Raw genomic sequence first — 11,449 nt, 5'->3', positions numbered from 1 at the left:
TACCCTCACTAATGTATAGTAAGCAGGTGATCAGGAGGCAAGGGATGAAAAAAGTTGGGGGACAGGGCTATGACACAAGGACAAAGATGTCAATACTAGGCATTTCAGTGTGACCACTTGACCTGTGTGCCCCTGTCCCCTCCCCCATCCTTGCTTCAGTCCTGTCACTTACCCCATTGACTAAGCAAGGGGTGGAAGGAAGTAGTGACTAAAGCTGGGGCACTGTGGGGTCCACAGGCTGCCACATGCCTCTCCTCTGGCTCAGCATCTTCTAGAAAGAAGGAAAAGATAATTTTCTCCAGAGTCAGTGGGGCCACATGAGGCACAGCAGCCATGTGTGACTGGGGATAATTTGTTCTCCTGTCGGAGCCTGTGGGTGCTCACAGCTTTCTCCTAGAGCAGCCCTGGGATAATTGGACCCCTTGTGCCTTTTCTCTGGAAAGACTGACCCAAGAGCTACTCCACTCAGGATCACCTCATTGCCATCCCTCAGCCCTGCTAGCTCCCCCCCCCCCCCGCACCCCTTTCCTCAGCATGTGGCACTGGACGTTCTGCAGCCTCTTCTTTGCCTTATGTGCTTCCGCAGCCAGTGTCCCTCACTTAGTTCCAAAGCACCACACTATCCAAGGTGTGTCCTTCAATGGCAGCACGGTGCCTACTGTCTCTCTCGTTCTGTGTCTTTGCCAGGTCCCAAGGTTGTGACTATGGTTGATCATGAGTCCTGGCCTTCTCCGTGAAATGGCTTTGGGAGTTGAAGTGTGGTAGGGGCTAGCCCAGCTTCACAGCTTCCGGTTTCATTTTGATCTCCAGGAGGTAGATGTGTGTGTGTGTGTGTGTGTGTGTGTGGTGTGTGTGTGTGTGTGTGTGTGTGTGTGTGTGTGTGTGTGTGTGTGTGTGTGTGTGTGTGTGTGTGTGTGTACAGCAGATCAGAGAAGCCTTTGGGGCAAGACTGGACCTGGCCAGGACCCTGGACAGCTCAGCTGAGCCCCACAGAGCTTGACTGGGATGGTGAGACCTTTAAATGTGCTGGAAGGCGTTGCCTGGCACCAGACTGCAGAACTGAGCAGGAGGGACGACGGCAGGCGACTGTAGTGTGAAGGTTGGCCTCAAGCCCCAACTTTATACTAGTTGGGCAGATTTTGAAACCTTTGGAGCAGTCCCCTGTCCCGTGATTTTTTTTTTTAATCCATCAACTGAGTCTTCTTCCCTTTTGTCGGGGGAGGCTGCCTCTTGCTGGGATCCATGCCAGACTGTTGGGGAAAAAAAAAGCCAGCTAGAAGACAGCTGAGAAAGTTCCTTAACAGCCCCGAAGGACTCAGACATCACGGAGGGGCTGAGACTAGGAGTACCAACATTCAAAGCCAGCCAGCGGTGACTGGGAAGCGGTGACTCCAAAGGCACCAGTGGCCAGGACCCCATATCTCCTTGGGAGCCACTGGATGTGACATCTTAAGTTGACAGGGGTGGCCTCCTTCCTGCTCAGAAATACCTCCATCTGGTTCTCACCCAGCTTTTCATGGGTCACATGAGGTGGCATTGAAGGGGCTCGTGTGACTTGAATGGAAACCTACCTACCTACATTTATTTGTTTATTTATTTATTTATTCGTGCCTGCAGTGCACATGTGATGACTTATAGGAATCAGTTCTCTCCTGCTCACCAGGTGGGTCCCTGGATTTAGCAGCCATCCCCTTTCCCAGCTGAGACATCTCGCCGGCTCGCCTTGAAATTCCATCTAGAGACAGACACAGGGAGCTCCCAAGGTCTTTCCCCTGCCTTGTCTGGTTCTCTGTTGTAGCCTTTTCTCCAAACGACAAGAAAATGGAGGTTTGTTTTTTTTTTAAGCGAAGCATCAGAATGCCCAAGGTCCCAGACAAGTTAGCGAAAGTCTGAAGTTAGAATTTAGATCCCCAACACTTGGTATGTAAAACTGTGACCCTGAGACTGAGACAGCGAGGCGGAGGACATTGCTCCACCGTACTCAACAGAGAGGTCAACGTTCTGAGTCACAGCCTTAAGGGACAGAGTCACAAGACCCTGAACTTGTGTTCAAGGCATGCTTCAGGAGTTTGGGGGAGCGGTCACTGTACAGTGAACTTGGGGGAGAGCAGGCCCTGGGGTCCATGGCTAAGCGTGCTCTTAACTTCTTGGCCTCTCAGCATGGAAGTCTTAGATGAGGCCTGTGTCACCGTGGAGACCCTTTCCCGGGGGGTGGGGGGTGGGGGGGCTGTGTCAGGATCCATTCAGACCTGGGCTAGCAGGAAGAGACTGGAAGCGGCTAAGCAGGCCAGAGAGTCTACCTTCGTTTCCTCTTCCTGGGCTTCCAGCACACAGTAGGCACCTAGGGCACGCTTCACATCAGAAGGGGCCTCCCTGGCTGGTTCACCAGTGGGAAACAGGTGCTGTTATTATCAGGCTCTACGAACAAGACCACTGTGGTAGTAAATTTCTCCTTACCCAGAATGTCTGCTGTCTGCGCAGATGGGCTGCTCACTTGGGAGCAGGTCTGTCCTGCCTACCTCACACTCCCAGCCCCTCATCTTTTAGAGATAATCACTGATATCTCATGTGCTGTAGACCCTGTGGGTGAAGCATCAGGTTCTGGGGCCTAACCTCTGGGGTATAATCAGGACCAGGAGAGGAGTGGGGGTGACCTAAGGCAGGGGTGTGTTCACGCTCAATGCCTGGGTCTGAGGGGGGCAGCTCACACTTGGTTCCAAATGACATGCTGAGTGCCAGGCATAGAGGAAGAGATGGTATTCTGGGAGCCGAGCTCTGGCAGAATCCAGCCTTTGGAGGACGGCGGTCACCAGAATGTCCAGTGTGTCTGCTCTTGTCCCCCTAAGGGTCATGCCCAGACCCAGCCTTGTTCTTGGCAGGCAGCGGGTGGAGTCTGCTGTGAGCAGCAACCTTGCAGTTCTCTGAGGCACAAAGTGGTGTTGCAGACTTAGGAGGGACTGGACTTCGGGGTGAGTTGCAGAGTGTAGGAGAGAGAAATGGGGTCCCACTGAAAAGGACCTCTGCATCATCAGTTCCTCCCTCCTAGTGTCTCTGGGAAGCCAGAGTGAGATCTCCCAAAACACAAGCTTGGCCATAGCAAAGCCTTGGACAGAACCTTCAATGGCTCCCCAGCGCCGGAAATGAACTCCATGGCTTTAGCAAGTGCCCAAGAAGCTCACCTCACCTCTCTTTCCTTTTCTTCTAACTCTGCAGAGCCTCACTAACCTACCCTGGCCAGGCTTTTTTTTTCCCACCCAGGCTCCCCCACCCCCACCCCACGCAGGGCATAATCTTATCTGCTGCAGCATCTCCACTTCCTGGAAGCCACCGTAGGTGGCTGTCCCCTCTTCCCACGTGTGTCACTGTCCCTCTCCCTTCTTCAGAGGAGCCCAGGCCTCAAGTGCCCACAGAGTTGTCCTTGGGGGCGTCTGACTGTAACCCTCTGAGAGTCACAAGGTTCTGTGGTGAGAAAGTAGGACTCACAAACATTGGATAAAGGGGTTTTGGATGCCCCACCCCCGCCCCCCGCCGTCTAACTTCCACTGTCGCGGGAGGCCCAGGCCAAAGTGTCTCCTGTCTCCTGACCACCCTAGGCCCTGTGGACTCGCTCTTCATCCTGGTCCGGGAAGGGAGGGGGCAGGTCTTCAGCCTCTCAAACTTCCAGCTGGAGAGACCTCCAGATCTGCTCCTCGCTGTCTCCTGGGGCAGGGCCTCTCAGTAATCTAGTGCTGGGTCTTCTGCCTCCCTGACAGGCTTACCTGCCAGCTCTGGATTTTTAGGTGAGGCCACTGCGGGCCACCCAGGAGGCCGCAGAGTGGGAGACCAGGAGTCAGAAGGGGCTCCGTGGGAGGACCCAGGCCTGATCCAGTTGAAGGAGGGGGGAGGTGTCCGCGTCTCTCCAGGGACAGAGCTCTCCTGTGGCCCCAGGTTGGGGTCCTGGCAGCGAAGCGGCTGCCTGGGTACCTGGAAGGAGCCACGCACGCCCCTGCACCCGGTGCCTAGTGCGGCGCGCGGCTCCGGAGGTGAGGGCGCCCCGCCCCGCTCCCCTCTCCTGGCGTTCGGCGGCTGGGGCCAGGGGCTGCGTGGAGAGGGCTCCAGGCGGCCCCTGAGCGGCGGGATGCGGGCACCGGGCCCAGGAGGGCGCCGAGGCCCCAGGCGCGGCCGGGGCGGCCGGGACCCGGGCGGGAGGGCGCGCGGGGCCGGGGCCCGAGGCCGCGATCGCGCTCCTGCGGGGCCCGGGCGCGCGGTCGGAGCGGCGCGGCGGCGCGCGGGGCCGGGGCGGCGCGAAGCTGGGCGGGGGAGGGGGCGCGGGGAGCCCCCCGCCCGGCGAAGGAGGAGTCTGGCTCCCACTCGCAGTCTGGGCCGCGCGGCGCAGAGGCCCCCGCCCCTGCGCGCCGCCCTCGCGGGAGCCGGGCCCCCGCCGCCCTCCGCGCGCGCTGCTGCTCGCGGCCGCCGAAGAGGAGCCCGGGGCCAGGTAGGACCCGGCCGGGCCGGGAGTGCGCGCGGGCCGGGCGCGGGTGGCGGGCCGGAGGGGGCGCGGCCGGGACCCTGTCCCTGCACCCGGGGGGCCCCCGCGGCGCCCGCAAAGTTACTTTGGCCGCCGCTGCCTTGCCCTGGGCGCGCGGCCGGGGTCGGCCACTGCCGCTGCGCAGCCCGCGGGGCCGGTGTGGGCGGGAGGGGGCTCGGCCCGGCCGCGCGGTCAGCGAAACTTTTCCCAGGCTGGCCGGCTGCCGCTGGCTGCTGTTGGAGTAACCGGTGTGAGGAGAGGGCTGGTGGGGTGCAAGTGATGATGAGGGTGGTAACAATAGCCACCCCCTGTTGTGGAGAGCCTACTGTGTGCTGCCAGCCTCTGCTGATGCTCTCGGAGGAGGTGGGGTGAGGAGGGGGCACTCATGCTGGTCAAGTGGCTACTTTTGCTGGGTATTGCTGGGAACTTCACTAACATCAATGTGTCGTCAACCCATCCATCCATCCATCCATCCATCCATCCATCCATCATCCTTCTTTCACTCATTCAACACACTTACTGCTTGCTGCTGTGCACAGTCGTGCGTTTCAGTGACTAACCAGACAGCACCCAGTCCTTTCGGACAGCATTTCATGGACTGCCCGAGCTGAAAGCCGTTCTGCTTCTTGTGTGTTTATTTTGGGACATGCTACAGGATGGAGAATTCAAGCACAGCCTCCCTGGGTTCAGGCAGGGGCAGAGGAGAGCTGTTATGTGAAAGAACCTAGGAGGCCAGTCTTAGGGGTTTGAAGACCCCCTCATCCTCCATCTGCTCCCTTACCTTCTGGGCTCAGACTCAGTGGTTCCTTGGGGTCAGGACCCAACAAATTGGAGCGGGATGCCATCCCTATCCAGCTAGCTGGGCAGGGTTGTCTCCTCGTCACTACTGTGCTGTCCTCTCTCCCCCAGCATTCTTTCAGAATTGTACCCCCCCCCCGCCCCATTTCCCTCTTTCCCCTGAATGGCTGGGAGGAGAACGAACTGTTAACAATTATAAAATTAAACCCAGGGAACAAAAGTGAGACACCGTTGAATGGTTGGGCTTCTTGCCGGGTATGAATGGTGGTGGCACACTTGCTAGCAGGGATCAGCTACATTTGTGTGTGGTGTGTGTGTGTGTGTGTGTGTGTGTGTGTGTGTGTTCTCGAAGGCAGTAACCATGTTAACACCCCAAGTGGCCTTGGCTAAAGGAAAATTAAAACAACTTCACTAGTATTTGGCACATGACTAAAAATCCCCCTGGGGATAAGGGGGGTCGCTGGACAGGTTTTGGGGTGATTGCTCCATCTCAGTTAGAATCCAAGGCATTAGGAGAGCATCTGGGGGTGGGTATCGAGGCAGGGGAGAGCACCAGGCTTTGGAGCTGGTGGTAACAGGAAGGCATCTGGAGAAAGGTGCAGGCTGCAGGCGACTGCTCCGTGGGCGCGTGTATCTGTGCACCGCCCGTCTCCCCACAAATTGGCTTTCCAAGTGGCAGCCCCTCAATACTTATAAAACCTCCTTTTACTCAAGATGGATTTCAGTGAAATGGTTGTGTCTCTTCCAGTCTCCCCCGGAGTTGGAACGGTGTTAATTGGCTGATGGCTGCTCAAAAGACAATGTTTAGTCTTGAACATCTAATTGTGTGCCCGGGAATGGGTCTGAGGAGGGTTGCTTCCCGGTTTACTTCTCAGCCTGAGGAAATTGGGAAGAGCCGGAGAGTGAATTGAATTCCTTCGCGTTGATGAGGGTAGGCTCTAAGTCCAATGCGTGGAGTGATGCGTCTGAGATGCAAGCGAGCACCGGGTGGTGTGCTTAGATCCATTCACACTCACCCAGACTGATGCCCCAAATTTAGGGACCACTGGACCAGGTCTAGGCGTAGGTAGGAGATGGCAATTGGGAGCATTTCTGGAAGGGTCCGGGTTGCATCCGGAAGGCACTGCGAGACCCATGGAACTGCACTCAAGCAGAGCAGCTTTGTAAAGCTATCCGGTCCACCCAAGGGGCTGCTAAATCTTCATCCGTCCAAAGTGAGTTCATTTATTCTCGCTTGAACTTGCTCCCTCCCACCCAGGCGGTGGCAGCCGGGTGTCTGTTCACCACACACAGGACACAGCTCCCTCCATTGCCTGAAGCATTAGGGATGGAGGCTGGATTTCACCGAAGGAGCACACGGAGGGTGGGGTGTGTGTGTGCATAGGGGGGACGATGAACAGGAAAGAAGGATGCCATTGCCAGAACGTGGTCAGCTTTTCATCTCTCCAGACGCTTTCACTCTTCCAACCTCAGGCCTGTGAGTGATCATGAATACTGGGGCAGGGGAAATGAATGGGCCAGGCAAGACTTCCAACACGTAAATATGACACGCAGAAAAACATGCAATTAGCGGAGGTTAGTGAATGCCTTTCAAGTCCCCAGAGCTGCAGTTAAGGGTGGAGTTTCTCCCTTATCCCGGAACTGTCTGTCAAAGTCCTTGAAGTGATAACATGACAGTCTCTCCCACTAACCCTCCCTCGACAGAACAAAAAAAAAAAAAAAAAAAAAAAAAAAAGAAGGAAAAAAAAAAGAGGGGTCTTTGCATGTGGCCACCCTTCAATACACACGCTCCTGTTTCTTATAGGTCTTCCCATTCAATCTTTGTCTGCACCTCAGATGAGAAAGGGCCTGGGGCCCTGGCTCCTTGGGGCCTGAGGCCTAGAAATAGGTTCTCAGGCATATACTGGTCCACAGAGCAATGTTGCTGGTCCCTCAGGTGAGAGGCAAGCTTGCTTCTGGGGTCTCCTTTCTGCCCCAATGCTGTACCCTCTGAAGCTAGATACATCTCACACCTAGGGTCCAGGGAGAAAGGCTGGCAGAGGTGGCACCTTCTGAAGTAGGATCATATGGTGTGGGCTGTGCTAGGTATGGCAAAAGCCATCTCCTGCAGCCTGGTGCCTGCTGTGTCACCATGTCACCCGCTAGCATCGTCCAGAGATTGCCACTGATATTGTTTGGGGTTGAGGCTGAGGAGGAGACCAGGAAATGAGAAGGCAAAGCATCTCTCAGGGTAAGAGGGGGAAAAAAAGTCACCAGAGAGCAAGCCCCTCTTTGGAGGTGGCACCAGGCAGAAACATTTCGGATTAATTCGGCTCACCGTGCCACTCCTGATGATCCAGCTGGCCAGTAAGCCGCTGACACAAATGGTTTCCTCTATTTCAGTTTTTTTCCCCCCTAATGAAAGAAGGCTTAATTATCCTCTGTTTCTATTTTCAACACTTATGGGGCAATCCAGATTTCATCAAGAAGACAACAAAACAAAACAAAACAAAAAGCAAACTTAACAAATCAAGATTATGTTTGTTCAGAACTCAAGTAGTGACTTGAGGTGTTAGTGGTTTCCTCCGTGGATTTCTCTTCCGTGAAGCTGGCCAGTAACGATGTCAGAACCTGGCCATTCAATGTAGATGGAAGCAGTTTCTCCCCCCGGCCCCCCCTCCACTTCCCTTTCGGGTGGATTGTGATCAGGCCGCTGTAGCATTCTCTTTCCACCACCCTATGGACACCTTAACGAGCATCTTCCTATTGCAGCCTTTGCGTTTTCATCGCCTCCTTCCGAGAGGCCTTGAGGCCCTCGCACTGATGCACGCGGAGGGACTTTGAGCATCGCTGTGCTCGTTTCCATCGCTTTAAGGAGAAAACGACGACGTCTGCTTCCCGTTTCCAACAGGCTAATCACTTCCCTTCCTCTCCATTTCATCTGCTTGCTTTTTTTCCCCCCCTGTACCAAGCTGCAACTTGAAAAGCTGCACACAACGCATTGCACCTGAGAAATGCAAGCACTTCCTCCTGCCACCGCCCTGCCTGCTCCCCACCTTCATAAAGAAGTGCTTTTGGACACTTGGCATCTGTGGAAAAGGCCAGTGGGCTCTCTCTCCCACCACACCCACCCCTGGTTTCCTGCTTTGTCCCGGTAGGGAGTAAAGAATAGGGTTTGTCATTTGTGTGTTTGCCACTTGGGCACATTAGCTAATTGATCACACTTTAGAAGTTTAATTCTTAATTGCAAATTCCTAAATCACGTGCGCGCACAGACACACACACACACACACACACACACACACACACACACACACTAGACCTGGGCTTATCTCTGAAACAGCCACCCCCCCCCAAAGACACGGAACCCTGACGGAGCCTTGGTATTCCTCAGAGGCATCTGTCTAATAGATTTCCACAAAAGCCTCCAAGCCACACTTTCTTTACACATCAGATATGCCATGTCAGGCCACCAAGACCTCTGTGCCTTGCTCCCACCCCAGTGATGTATGTCCCCAACATCCTCAAACACTGAGTGTGATCTGGTGGGTGTGCATGCATGAGTGAGTGCATGTGTGTGTGTGTGTGTGTGTGTGTGAATGAGATGCAGTGCTGGCTCTTACACACTTAACCCTTGCTTCCTTTTGTGCGTGTGGGATGTCTGTGCCTGTGTTGGAGCCACTACTGAGCAGCTTCCCGCAGCAGCCCTGCTGATGCTCTGACCTCCAAGAGTTCTGTTTTGTAAACTAACACACAGCACCTTGCGGGAGGAAAACTAAAATGGGTCCTCTCGCTGTTATCTGCGTGATTGTGAATCCGCTCAGCGATATGGAAGCCCCGAGAATTGCAATCACTTATGAAGTGGCACGCTGGCGTGTAGACGCGCTTCTGCGCCTGCGCCGTGTGGGCTTCTGCGCATCTCAGGTCCCCATTGGTGCGGTGGGAATGGAGACCTTTCTGGATTTGGAGATGAGCTTGGTGAACCCACTGAAGTGGTGTCTCCAGGGAAGGAAATAAGTGAGCAGCTATTTGTGGCAGCCAAGACACGATCCAGTAAACAGTGCTCATGATGGTTCTGAAATAAAAGTACATAATTGGAAAAGGAAGCGTCACTGACTGGGCGCAGCACAGCTGAGGAATTAGGAGGATTGAAAATCTCGTAGTCGTACATTCAACGCGGGCCCAGCTAAAAGGTTTTTAAGTGGTAAATGCTTTAAAAAGTCACTTGTGGTTGATCGTCTCAGGGGCGCAGGGTCTCGTTTTTCACTCAGTCTCTGGATCTCTGCATCCAGTCAGCTCGTCAGCTCATCCACCAGGTCATGGATGCCCGTTGCCAGACCTACAGTGGGTACAGAGGGAGGCCAGACCCAGGCCCTGTTATTGCAGGACCTTGTGAGGCTGGGTCTGACCCCCACCCTACCCCACTCCGCCCCAGGGCTGTTTCTTTTCCCTTTCTTTGAATTCTTCTGTTTTATTTATTTTTTATACCCTCTGTGGTAGTTTCAGTTCAGTCAATTCTATATTTTTATGCTTAGACAGAATAAGGAAAGAAAATACAGCTGAAAGTGATTTTTGAGCTAGTGTGGAGATTATGGCTCAAAAAAAAAATCTTACTTGAACCTCTATGCTTTCGTACTTAAAAGCATGTTTATTACATTTTAAGTTTTGTGTTTATGTGTGTGTGTACACGCCATGTCATGCTTGGAGATCAGAGGGGCAGCCCATAGGAAGGTCAGTTCTCTTCTTCCGCCATGTGGGTCTCGGGGCTGGAGCTCAGGTACCATTGCTTGAACCCCTCAGGGCTTTTGTCCTTAGTGTTATCCGCTGTGCTTTTGCCTGTGGTGACCACACAGGGGTGGGGGGTGGGGTGGGGGTGGGGGACACAGAGAGAGAGACAGAGAGACAGAGAGAGAGACAGAGAGAGAGACAGAGAAAGACAGAGAGAGAGAGAGAGAGAGAGAGAGAGAGAGAGAGAGAGAGAGACAGAGAGAGAGACAGAGACAGAGACAGAGAGAGACAGAGAGAGACAGATAGAGAGACAGAGACAGAAACAGAGTTTTCCCTGTGACATTTGCTACATTCTAACAAAAGCCCGAATAAACAGCATCCTTCCAGAGCTGGCTCTATCTAGCTTTGCTCTGAGCCAGCACCCAGCATGAGTACTGGCACTTTGAGCTGGCTGGTTAGAGAGGTTGGGGTGCTCGCCTGACCCACTCGCACTCAAGGCATGCCAAGAGTAGTCAAGGGAAGGTACGCCTCGCATTCTGGGAGATATTGCCCCTGGGATGACGGGTTATACACAGTTAAGGATTGCTGCCTGAGTTTTAGACTCTGCATCACAATACTGTCCACGATTCAGTTTTCCTTAAAGCTGTCCCTGGAAGAGATGCGTTGGTGGCTTTTTGAAGTGGTTGTTTTTATTTTGGCCTGAGGCAAACTTCCCCTTCCCGGTCAGAGCTAGGCAGAGACTAAAGACCATGGCACAAGGCCAGCAGGCTGGAATCGGCACTGTCCAGGGTCCACAGACTTCAGGAGGCCTCAATGTGGGTAGAGGTAGGCGCTCAGACCATGCAACAAAGCAAATGTAGCTCCAGGCAGTGCCAGCCCAATTGCCCAGCATCTTCCGACTTCAGCTGTTAGATGACCTAGCGTCTCCTCTGCTATTGATGCTCTGTGTTTAGGGACCCTTCTCGGTCTCCCTCCTTTCTGGTCTTTGGTACATGAAGGTTAGCAAGCTTCACAGTTGGGTGGTGGCTACTCCTGGGCCACAGATTCTTTTGCTTTGCAGGCTTGCATGGGAGGCCCAGGGCACCTTTTGCCCCTGCTGTCTCCAGGGCCTTGAATACCAGGCAGGTTCTATATCTCCAGCTGTGCTAGAAAGCCTGGATCACTCGAGTCCCACAACTGGAGTGCCCCAGAGGAGGACCAGTAGGGTATTGGTTTGACCAGAGTCCAGTAGTGCTAGAAAAAACAGTCAAGGGATGTGCACTGAGTGTGTCCAGATACCTGTTCCAAGAGGCAGAACATCTGTGATCTGCCCAGTGATAAGGTAGGAGAGAAGAGTTCTGGGGGCCTCTAGGACTCCAGTCAGAGCAGGGGGCTTGTGGTCATTTGATATCTCTGCTGAGTTCTCAGGAGTTCCCTGCGGAACCCTGGGCTTCATCG

The 11,449-nt window shown here is 54.3% G+C and overlaps 1 protein-coding gene across 3 annotated transcripts in view; it reads left to right on the top strand.

Annotated features, from left to right (window-relative positions):
- The first annotated feature begins 3,970 nt into the window (after positions 1-3,970).
- Positions 3,971-11,449, top strand: part of MPPED1 (metallophosphoesterase domain containing 1) — a 78,008-nt gene continuing 70,529 nt past the window's right edge. Inside the window, exon 1 of one of the 3 annotated variants that reach the window (XM_084748645.1) lies at positions 3,971-4,022. The gene's annotated coding sequence lies outside the window, so the exon portion shown is untranslated. Of the gene's footprint in view, positions 4,023-4,379; positions 4,475-11,449 lie in introns of those variants that run through there. The other 2 variants (XM_084748646.1, XM_084748644.1) reach the window with 2 other exon arrangements.

Source organism: Acomys minous (assembly GCF_964271855.1).
Source record: "Acomys minous genome assembly, chromosome: 12".
NCBI lineage: Eukaryota > Metazoa > Chordata > Mammalia > Rodentia > Muridae > Acomys > Acomys minous.
This window is presented reverse-complemented; position numbering and strand designations above follow the sequence as displayed.